Consider the following 12,358-nt stretch of genomic DNA (forward strand, 5'->3'; position numbering starts at 1 on the left):
GTCAAAGTTACTTTTAAGTGCTTCGAAGTATGGAACTTCATTTAAAAGTAATAAGGTTTCTTCCCTAAAAGGGGTTTATTTTTGACAGAAAATCCAATAAGGAATTTTTCATGTTCAGGTAAGTCTTTTTGGGTTTTGATCCTTTGCTTGACTTAGTACTGGCTTTGTAGTTTTACTTACTTTGCAGTCTAAAACATCAAATAAGAATCAAATTCCATCTGCAAAATACTTCAAAGTTCCTTTCGAAAGATTTTATCTTTTACAAAAAAAACCTAAGAGTATGTCCCCAACCCTTTCGAAGCAAATCAAACCCAAACATTCTTGAATTTCAAGGCATAAAGTGTGCTTCAAAGTCAATTACCTACTCTCAGGGCCTAGCTGGGTATTTGACAACTGGCTTCGAAGCCAAAATTGTTTTAGAGACTTTGAGAAGAAACTGGCTTCGAAGCCAAAGACGTATTTTCGAAGCCAAACTTGGTATTTGAAACATGTTTCCCTCCCAAGCAATCACTCTCGAGAGAAACTTTTCATGTTGCGCTTTCAGGACCCCTTTGAATTTTAAGTTAAAGGCTTAAACCTATATGGGTCCGAAAATAGTCAAATAATTATCTCAGGTCTTTTTCACCCCTTTAGGCTACCTGGGCATCTTTTTGGACAGAAAGATTTAAAAACCCTTTCTCTTCACGCTTTTACCTTACTCGCTCGCCCAAAAACACAAACCCTTTCATTGCTATTACTCTTTTTACCTCCTCACTCATTTCTCAACTTCTTCCTCCAAAAACTTCTGCTAATGGCTTCTTCCTCTTTGAAAGTACCAATTGTTGAGTGTGTGAGCCCATCCGTAGCTTTGAAGAGGGTTATTGCTGAAGAATGTGAAAAGTACAAAGCTGGCGAACAGAGTGCTATTGACAGGCGCATTTTCGCTCCCTGGCATCACGAGCAAAGGGAATACGTGCTCAGGCCTATTTTCAAGAAGGCCCCTGCCCAGGTTCCTGCTTTATACCCACGTTTGGAGGATCACTGCCTCCTCTATGAAGGTGGCCTTGATAAAGAGAGGATGAACCGACCCTAATGCTGCTGGCCCACAGTATAGCCAGAATGGAAGGAATGGTACGATCGTGTTGTTCCCTCCAGGACATTGGATCTTCAAGAACTTTGCCTCTTTGACACCCTTCAATTATACAGGTTCACTATTTCGGAGGATCCATTTTTAATACCTGCTGCTATTTGTTTTTGGAACTCAGCTTTTAATTTCTTTCAATTTCAATGTGGTATGATGGCCCCTACTGTCCTTGGCATCTGCCATCTTTTAGGGTTATCACCTATTGGCACTCCCTTTGGTCCGGACTATCCTGACCTTACTGTCCCTTTTCTTATTCCCCCTCTGAACTCTTCCTATAGTGACTTTGTCAAATCTGAGAATAAAAGGGAAGGTCCTATAAATGAAAGGGAATTCTTTTCTTTTTTGTTGTATTGGCTTTGCAAATTCCTCTTCTGTACCTCTTCTCAAAGGATTATGCCTGAGTTTGCCCCTCTCGCCAATGCTCTTATTTTGAATAAAAAGGTGGCTTTGACTCTATATGTTTTGGGCCATGTTTACAGAGCATGCTCCTAATTCTGTGAAAAACCCATGGATGCTAATCAAGGAGGCCCATTCTGGGTACTTTAACTCTGGCTTTTTACATACTTCATAGACTTGCACTACAAATGTTTAAAATTCCTGTTGTTAGATCCTACCACTTATGGCATGAAGTTTGTCAGAGCCTCTTTTTACCCTTCCAATTTTGCCTTCCACTTTTCTTTTTTTCATCAACTTTCGGTTTCCTCTCCTTCTCGCCTCTTTTTCTGCCCTTTCGAAGCCAACATCGGGCCAGCCTAGCTGAAAGCAATCCTGGGTGATAGGTCCTGCTCCAAGCCTCAACACAGAGATATGTGGGCTTCTATTCTGATTCCGAGGGAGCTCTTCATTGGCACTATGAATCCTCAAGCTTATAAATGTATTTCTGAACCCTACTATCCTGCTCAGTTTACTAGACAATTTGGGCTCACTCAGGGGATCCCTATCCCTTTTTGTAGCCAATCTAGCTCAAATCTTGCAAGTAGAGAACTGAGAGTTCCAAGGTCTAGGCTGGATGAAGCAACCTCTAAATTGATCCAAGACTTAATCAGGTTTGAATTCTTCCCCTTCACTCCCCAAGGCACTACATTGAGGAGGTACCGGAATTGGTGGACAACCAATATGGAGTTGCACTTGGGCCATTCCTCCTTAGGACCTGTTAGTGGGGCTAGATGTGCCTCAGGTCAAGTCCAAGGGGACTGGGATCAGCACTTCTTCCACTGCTCCTAATATCCTAACTCCTACCCCTGCTGGCTCATCTCCTCTTCCTAGAGTCACTAGAGCTGCTTCGAAGAAAGGTATGCACTGCAGTTTCTTTCTTTTCCTTTTCTCTTTATGATGCCTTACTTATTTGCTTATAATTTTTCTTTAGTGCAAGAGCCTCACAGGAAGACTCTCCTCAGAGAGTTCAAGCTTTGAATATCCTCAAAGGCAAGCAGCAACAATAGAGGAGAAGAAGACTTCTGCTTAATCCTGAGGAGGAGATACCTAAGGCTCACTTGGAAGTGGAAGAAACAGAGAAGGAGAAAGAAATACCATTGAAGAGAAAGAAGAAAAAGACAATTTCTCCCTCTGACCTTATTGAGGACTTTACTTACAAAGATGCTACCAAAGTAGTGGAAGAAGAGCACTCCAAGGAAATCATTGTATTTCAGAGGTCTGAGAAGAGGAGACAATAACAAATACTAAGGGATGAAGCTGCTGCTGCTAATGCACTTCAAAAGGAGGCTGCAAGGAGGCAACAAACTGTTAAGCACTACTCCCTTTGTAGTTCTCCAAACAGCACCACCACTACAACCTTTGAAGCTGGTGACCTCCTTCAATCCCTTGTGATAATTTCCCTTTCCAGGTTTCAGCATAGAATTAACACACCCTTTTTTTTTATGCATTAGTAATTAGTTCATTCCTTCTTCCTTCGACACAGGCCTCTCCCTCTTTATCTGTGGATGAAAAGCCTTCTTAGACTTTTGCAGAACTGGAAGCAACCTCAGAAGGAGAAATGAAGACTTATAGTGAAGTGCTAATGAAGATAGAGCCTATTTAGGCAATATTTCCACTTCCCAGCTCTACACTTTCCATGCCATTTTCTTCTCCTCTTGTGAGCCAGAGTCTTCCACCTTCCTTGTGTCCAAGCTTAACTCCATATTTACCTCATCTATCCTTTGTCTCATCCCAATATACTCCTCCTATAGTACTGGCTGCTGTAGATGTCCCCGAGCGCCCCGGGAGGATGAGTCCCGTTCTGTTCGTTTTGGGCTCACTACAGTTCGGACTCTCAAATCGTCACGGTTCTTAATCTGAACCAAAGAGTCCAAATCCGACAAATCGTTTTTGGAAAACAGATTTTTAGAAAGAAGTGTCAAACATGGACTGCTTTGCCAGATACAGAGTCGCCACCTAAATATTTTTTAATGGGGGAATTTAGGAAACCCTGACTCGTTTGCCTAAGGCCACGTGTTTGTCATCACCAGAGTTGTCTCGGCTCGGGAACTTGAGTACGATTGGGGAAGGTCAGCTATGAGCACCCCCTCTCGTCCGATCCGAAGATCGGCCTCTACTAATCGTGATATCTTGTTTTGAAAACATTATGCGTTCTTATTCTGGTTATTAGCCTAGATTTACTATGTGATGCGCACAGCATACAAGTATAGACTGAATCGCCTGAGTTAGAAGAAAACATTTCATGTTTTTTTTTTTAAGCAGTTTACTACTCGTAAGTAGGCTAAAATGCAGGTTTTGCCACCCTCGAGTGGGCTTTAGAAAAGGTGGTTTTTGCCACTATCAAGTGGGCTTAAAACTCACGATTTTAATGCATTATTCCAATTCAGGTAATTCAACCTCCATCCACAGGCGTTCAAGCAGTTATATCACATAAGCAAATAGCCTCGTGGAAATCATGCTGTCATGGCAACATTCACACGCATGCAAGGATGCTAAAGCGTAAAAGCCTATAGAGTACTCCAAGCCAAAACAAAAGCTATGTTAGAAATCCATGCATGATCCTAACTATACAGAAATGCCTAATGCAACACATGCAGGAATGCGAATACAATAGGCTTGGCTATTCTAAAATGACATGCGAAATGCTACAACTAACACGTATTCAATTTGGAATTGAAACACGAATGCCGTTAGTTTGATGCGCCAAGCCCGGTGCCTGCAAGACAAATGTATGAATGCACGCATGCATAACATAAGGTATGTTAGTTTAAATATGTCCTAATACTAACCATCGAAAGCTAGTAAATAAAAGGGAAGAAAGACGTGGAGTTGGAAGACATGCACACACGAACCCAGACCTATTACAAATACGCCCTCACTCGGGGGGACCGAAAGAATAATACAGTCCGAATAATGAATCAACTATCCTAGCTAATTAATTATTACAGACCCTCTTAATTAATTAACAAATTAATCACAAAAATAATTTAAATGTGAAGCTAAAGAGACTGCCGCAGCTCTGTCTCGGAATGCGCGAATGATGCATGCTTGACTCGTCCCACTCGGAAACTCGCTGCCATAGCACTGTTGCCTCTGTTTACACTGCCCTGCTCCTCTAAAAATTTGTACAAGTCCCAAGGATGCTTCTCTGAACACTAGAGAGCATCATCGACCAAGTGGGAACACCACTGGCCGAAAGGAATGGTCATCGACCATTGGTTGAGCCACCGGCTAATTGTATTTGGTCGGTCGGCACCCCAAGTAGTCGGCCGGCTATTTCTTCCTGCAAAATCCTACAGTTGACAGCAGCAGAGGGCAAGCAGTGTATGGCATGGAATTTTCAAGCAAATGTGAGCATGGCTACACTCCCCATCATGCAATGGACTCAAGGGAGCATGACCCTCGGCCCTCGGGCCATCAATTATGCATTTTGATGCATGATGGCCTAAGAGGCCAAGTTTGCCATTCAATGTAAAATGCATGCAACAAAAGAGATGAATGCCAACACCCTATCATATTGAGATCAAGGGCGTCGGCGACCGAGGATTGAGACGTGTTACATCACTTGGAGTACGAACACCCTCAACCCTCATGCTTGGTTTGACACCCCAAACCAAGCAATGCAATGCATGTATACAAACATGGCTCAAGAATGCAACATGAGGCTAAGATGCAAAACATGCCAAATGCAATCCAATCTATTATGCAAGCATGCAATATGCTAATCATGCAAGAGGCAATACAATGCAATTTAACATGTGATTTAAACATGGTGCAATGCAAGCATGCAACGAGAGGCAACAAGTCAAACATACAACTATGTACAAGAATGGACTTAGACTGAAATGGGAGGCCTCAGCCACACCCTAAAACAATGGCCAAAAAGGTCAAAGGTGGCACAACTTATGCCTGCAAGCATGGAAGGAGACAACTCTAAGCATACTTAAAGGCAATATGCTTGGACATCAAACACTCATGTTAAACTCTGAAAAGTATGCAAAAGATAACACCAAGAGATGCTAGGGAATTGATACAAAATAGAAGGTATTCAAGGCCACAAAAGAGAGCATTGCTCAACACCTACCCCAAGCAAACATGGCATGAACTAAGCAACCCAAAACAGAGTTTTTATGCATCAAAATATGCCCCAAAACCCATTGATATGGAAGCCCCAAAAACTTAAATACATAAGCATGCACAATGCACATTTTAAGGCACAAAAGGGTGTCTCTTCAAGGCATGAAAAGGGTGATGGATACATGCATAGGAACATGGATTAGGGACTGAAGTGGCATGTGAAATGACTCCAAATCATTGAAACAACCCAACTAAAACATGCTCATGACTCACACCCCCAAGGCTCACAAGCCAAAATACAAAGGGGCTATACCAAACATGGTAAATATGATCAAATAAGCTCCGAACAGACTTTAAGCATGGTAAGACATGGCGAAGAACTTCACAAAGTTAGGCCAAAACATGAGAGCATGGTAGGTTAAATGCATGATGCACTTCTAGGCCAAAGAGAGGAATGCAAAGCAAGTATATTAAACATGAAAGGGGCCATTGATCCGACCAAAAATAGAGGCATAATATGACCCAACAACACCCAAAAAACTCTGAAATGAAGCCAAGAACAACTAATCATGCATGCTACCTTTGTGAGCCAAAAATGCAAAAGAAAGAGAGACAAAGGGAGAGGGGTGTCCCTCCCCTATGCAAGACCTCAAAACCCCTTCTTCACCGCTAAAAATCCACTGGATTTCAGTGGTGAGAAGGCCAATACATAAAAGTCCCCAAATCTTAGCCAAAAGAGTACAAAAAGGGCCAAACAAGGCCTAAGAGGAGGAGATCGACCCCAAACAATAAAATGACCTTAATGAAGTATCTTAAGCATGCAAATACAAGACTTTTTTCAGTTATACACGAAGCTCAAATCAATATACAAAGCATGTCAAAAGCTAGTGCAAGATTAGGGAATCTAATGCAAAAGTGTTACCCTTGAAGAACACCTCAAGAATAGCAAGTCCAGCCACCTTCTTCTGATCAAAACCAGCTCAAAACCTCAAGAATAAACCCTCAACACCTCCCAAAGTCAAAGTATGGTGTGATGGTGTGTGTTTTAGTGCAAAAGTAAGAACAAATCACCCTTTTAGACCCTCAAACACACACAAATGAAGAGAGAGAGGGAGATATAGAGAGAGAAGATGTATATCAGATATATATATATATATATATATGTATTTTACTCTAGTTTTTGCTGAACCCATCAAAGGAGAAGAGGGGTCTCTTATATAAACAATGCAAAGACTAAGCTTCCAAGGGAAGCTATTCAAAAAGGGTCAAGGCTTCCAAGGGAAGCTAAGCTAAGGGTGCAAGCTTCTTGAGGAAGCTATGACAAAAGGTCAAGCTTCCTCAATAAGCTTGAGCAAAGGGTGCAATCTTCTCTAGGAAGCTTGGACCAAAAAGGTGCAAAGGTTTAAAACAGCCACACCCGTGCATGGGGGGCAGGGTCCGTGCATTCCAGCTGGCACAACTAGCACACATTATGCCTAAAAAGGGAAAAAAGGTGGTATCAGCCAGAAAAGGAGTCCATCGGCCAAACAGATGGTCGGCCGACCACACCAAATGCTGACCGGCCAATGGTATATTCCATCAATGGTCGGTAGCAAGAATACACGGCCGGTGGCCTCAAGCCAAGGCCGGTGGGTGTCAGGGGTAGCTAACAAGCTACTCTCTACCCTCAGAAGCAAAAACACAAGTGTTTGGTGCAAAATCAAACACAAAACAGTTGAGTCGAGAGATTCTGAGGCAAGGCGCGTAGCCGAGACCTCCGGGAACTCAAAACGAGCATGAACAAGGATGATCACCGAGTGTTCAAATGGTGACGTCCAAGCCTTGAGGACGGTCAAAAATGGGGTGTCTACAGTTGCCCCTCTTTGACAGAACTCGAAAGTCATAAGAATGACGGGAGTGAGTATCAAAGCCCCGAGATGACCCATTTTTGACAAGGCCGAAGACTTAGACAAAACATACAAGCTGCGGATAACGGTATGCGCCCGAAGGCAGGGGGAAAATGCAACTGACAATGCAAGAAACCGAGCATAACTTATGATCATGCAAAGAAAGCTGTAACGAAGCACATACAATGCAATAGTTTTAAGCTAGCACACACCAAACTACACTACAATGCAGAGAGAGTGTAAGAGAATCATGTAATTCTCGCTACGTTTCACGCAGAGAATATAATACCTGTGCGGTTCGTCTGGTCGTACCAGCTTCAAATGAACCGTACATACAATATCGTGCCTGAAAGAGAAAGAAAACTTAACAGCTACAATATCATTAGCAATATACATAACAATGCAATTAAAAGTGCATGACAACGCAAGTCGAATAGAACGCATGACAAATACAATTTGAAACAAGCATAACAATGCCATGAAGGTAAACACATGTAAGTAAAGCATAACGCGGCAACGCATGCAATGTGTATAAGAAGAACTTGAACACATGTAAATAAAGCATAACGCGATAACGCATGCAATGTGTATAAGAAGAACTTGAACGCATGTAAATAAAGCAATGCACGTATGCATGCAATGTGTATGGCAGGAATGAACACATACAAGTAAAGCATGCGGGTTAACGCAAGCAATGTGTAACCTCCTGCAAGATGCATCAACACATGTAAGTAAAGCACACGTAGAAACGCATGCAATGTGTATAAAAAGGAACTTGAACACATGTAAGTAAAGCATAACGTGACAATGCATGCAATGTGTATGAAAAGAAACTTGAACACATGTAAGTAAAGCATAACGCGACAACGCATGCAATGTGTATGAAAAAGAACTTGAACACATGCAAGTAAAGCATAACGCGACAACGCATGCAATGTGTATAGAAAGGAACCTGAACACATGCAAGTAAAGCATAACGTCACAACGCATGCAATGTGTAAAATAGGAACTTGAACACATGTAAGTAAAGCATAACGCGACAACGCATGCAATGTGTAAAATAGGAACTTGAACACATGTAAGTAAAGCATAACGCAATAACGCATGCAATGTGTAAAATAGGAACTTGAAGGGGTAGATTCAACTTGAAGCATGGTAAAGACATGTTATTCATGAAATTGAAATGCAAAGCACTGCAACACAGTATATTTGAAGCGATTTGTGGAATTCACAAGATACGAAAAGGATACGGGAAGGGACGTTCCTCGCACGCACCGAGCATCGCTCATAGAAGATACGGCTTGAGGTCAACTCGAAGGCCTTCTAATGTTCCGAAAGTGCACTTCCTTGCACTGTCTTGAGTAATGAAGGTGCCAAACCACATAGTTGACCCGGACAAGGGCACGGGAGGTATATTGACTGCAAGGGGAGGTTTACCGGTATCAATTCTGATACTTTGTTGCCCTGCTCTTCTTTTGCTTTACTTTCCTTTTTCTAGTAGTTTAAGCGCATTGCACTACCTCAGGCAGGTTTTACTTTTTCAAAAGTGTGTATTTTTGCAAAACACATGAGGGAAATAAAATAGCTATTTTGTTCAAAAAGGTGTTACATTTGTTGCCCTATGCATCGCATCGCGTGGCATCACATAACAATGTGAATGAAATTGAAATTTTGTTTGAAAATTAAGCACTTGCATCGTAATAATCAGGTAATGAGCTGACCAACGACAAAATAACTCGATAAGCAACAACAAAGAACTCGATGAGCTGACCAGGTGTAAATACAACTCGATTAAGCAAATGCAAAGATTTGAGGAATGTGAAATACAACTCGATAAGCAAATTTACAACAACTCGATAAGCAAATAGGTGTGACGTCGCAAAAATCATCATCGAAGGGCATCGGAAGTGGTGGCATTCCCTAAATTCTCAGCATGTTCAACCATATAAACTACTCAGGGGACAAGAAGGAAGACTACCAGCCACCAGGGGAAATCCTTCGGCCTCATGAAATGGCCATCGTCCAGCAGATCTGATCAATCGGCCAAAAGTGGTGATCGGTCGGCACTATATTTGGCCGACCGGCCATAAATGACAGAGACCAGCAGAATGCTGACATCTGTCCTCCACTTAACCTTATCCTCTACAAAAGGCTTCAATTTCGTAGTTTTTCTCAATTCCACACTGATTTACTCCAAATGGAAGAATTTCTTGCCCAAAATCTCACAGCTTGGATTGCCAACTTGGACGGCTCGAAAAAGCTGAATTTCCGGGGCTTCGACATAAATGCACTATTCACTCGGAGTCGCACCCCACTGCACTTTTCATTTCTTCATGCCACGGTGAGGTTTTGGAATCCGGTGATGCATGTCTTTAGCTTTAACAGGCAAGAGGTATGTCCTACCTTTGAAGATTTCCAAGCTTTAATAGAATCCGAGCGCAACGAGGAGATCTTACCCCAGCTTGACTTTGGCCATGCTCAAACCTTAGGGTGAATGTGTGGACTCACTATGTACGACGCTCGGTCTCTGATTTGTGACAGAATGTTGGATATTCCAAGTTTGATTTGCCAGTTTTCCGACACCGGTGACCGCGGCGACCATCATTGGCAAGGCTTCCGGCGACACGTCCTCTGTTTGTGCATGCTATCTCATTTTTTGTTTGTCTCAGGCTCCGGAGGATCTAGCGTCTGGTTGATCAAGATTGGGCACAGCTTGGCATCAGAGGCTTCGACTAGCTCTGGAAGGGGGCGCATGAGCACCTGACCTATCTATGCCCCGGATTTATTGCTTCATTAGTCTTTCAAGTTTTCTTTATGAATGTAATAATAATAAAAAAAAAAAGCAACTTCAATTTGTATGCAAGAGCAGGAGAACTCTGTATTGAAATCAAAGAAATTAAAGGTTGTGGGTACTGAAAATTTTATGTTTTGGTCCAAAAATGGTCTAAGCTATAAAAAGATTAATTTGAACAAAGTCAACTTTTACCAAAACTTTTCAAAGTCATTTTCGATATGGATCAGAACTGGACATGCTTGAAATCTATCACTGAGATGCACAACCCCGGATTCCAGCAACTGGAAAGTTGCCCCTAGTCTGAGTAGTACCGTACCGGAGATTACAACCAAACTTTTGAATGCTGAATAGACAAAGATGGCTGAGGTGATCAAATGGACAAAGTTGATCGGGGAAGTGTTTATGGCTGAACTTCAGGATGAAGTTGCCTACGTATCCCAAAGATGGGAATCAAGCCTTACGTAGTTCAAGCGCGGGTTCACTCGAGTACTTTCACTCTCCTTTTGCGCTCTAACTTTTGCCAAGGTCGCCCTTTGCGGGTTTTCAACCTTGCGAGCTCAGTTTTTACAATTTCCAATTTTTTGTGCTCTAACTTTTGCCTAGGTCGCGCTTTCGGGTTTTTGGCCTAGAGAGTCTCTCAGGGGTAATATTTCTTCAACTTGTCCACGTTGATCGGTTGTGAGAACTCTAGGCCATCTAGATCCATCAGAACCACAGCCCCACCTGACCAGATCGACTTAATGATGTAGCGACCAGTCCAATTGGGCTTGAACTTGCCCCTTGGGTCATGGATGGGAACTCGGTTGTCCTTGAGCACCAAATCTCCTTCTTTTAGATTCCTGGACTTAACTTTCTTGTTGAAAGCCCGGGCAATTCTACGCTGATAACCTTGAACATGGTACAGTACTTTCAGCCTTCTCTTATCAAAGAGCATGAGTTCTTCGAATCTGTTCTGCTGCCAATCTGCTTCAGCTATCTGACATTCAGCCAGCACTCTCAAAGACGGAACCTCAATTTCAATAGGTAGAACAACCTCCATCCCATAAACCAATGAGTACGGAGTCGCCCCGGTAGAAGTTCTAATTGAAGTCCGGTAGCCCCACAGAGCAAACGGCAACTTATCTGGCCAATCCCGGTAGGTTTCCACCATCTTCTATAAAATGCGCTTGACATTCTTGTTGGCGGCCTCAACCGCTCCATTGGTCTGAGGCCAGTATATGGATGACTTGTGAAAAGCCACATTGTATTTCTCCAACAAGTCAATCATTTTCTTCTTGAAGTGAGAACCGTTATCTGAAATTATCTCGTTCGAGACCCCATAGCGACAGATGATGTTGTTTCTGATGAACTTTGCAACATGTGAAGCCTTCAACACCGCATAGGATTAGGCCTCAACCCACTTTGTAAAGTAATCTATCGCGACCAGGATGAACTTATGCCCGTTTGACCCCTTCGGAGTGACAGCCCCGATCACATCGATTCCCCAAACTGAAAATGGCCATGGCGAAGTCATGTTGTACAGCTTTGGTGGCGGGATGTTCATGCGGTTTGCATGGATCTGACATTTGTGGCATCACCGAACAAAGCCGATACAATCTTCCTCCATGGTGGACCAGTAATAACCCTGTTTGAGGATCTTCCTGGCTAGCATTACCCCGTTCATATGTGCACCACATTCCCCCCCATGAATGGCCTCCATCAGGCGCTTCGATTCTTCGACTTCAACGTACAGATTATGCATTCCCAGATGACCTCTCTTATACAGCTTACCCCCACAGATGATAAATTGAATGGCCATTCTTCTGATTGCCCTTTTATCTTTGGCATTTGCCCTTGGTGGATACGCCTCTTTCTCCAGGAAGTTCCAAATGTCGTAATACCAGGGATTCTCGTCCTGAACCTCATCTATAGTAGCAATCAACTCGTAGGCTAGCGCAAATTTCTAGTCAATAATGACAGGATGCATCCGGACTCCAAACGGGATGTCTATCATGGAAGATAGAGTTGCTAGTGAATCTGCGAACCTGTTGTTCTCTCTTAGTA

The sequence above is a fragment of the Camellia sinensis genome, chromosome 10, assembly GCF_055761805.1.
Source record: "Camellia sinensis isolate YWXY chromosome 10, ASM5576180v1, whole genome shotgun sequence".
Classification (NCBI taxonomy): Eukaryota; Viridiplantae; Streptophyta; class Magnoliopsida; order Ericales; family Theaceae; genus Camellia; species Camellia sinensis.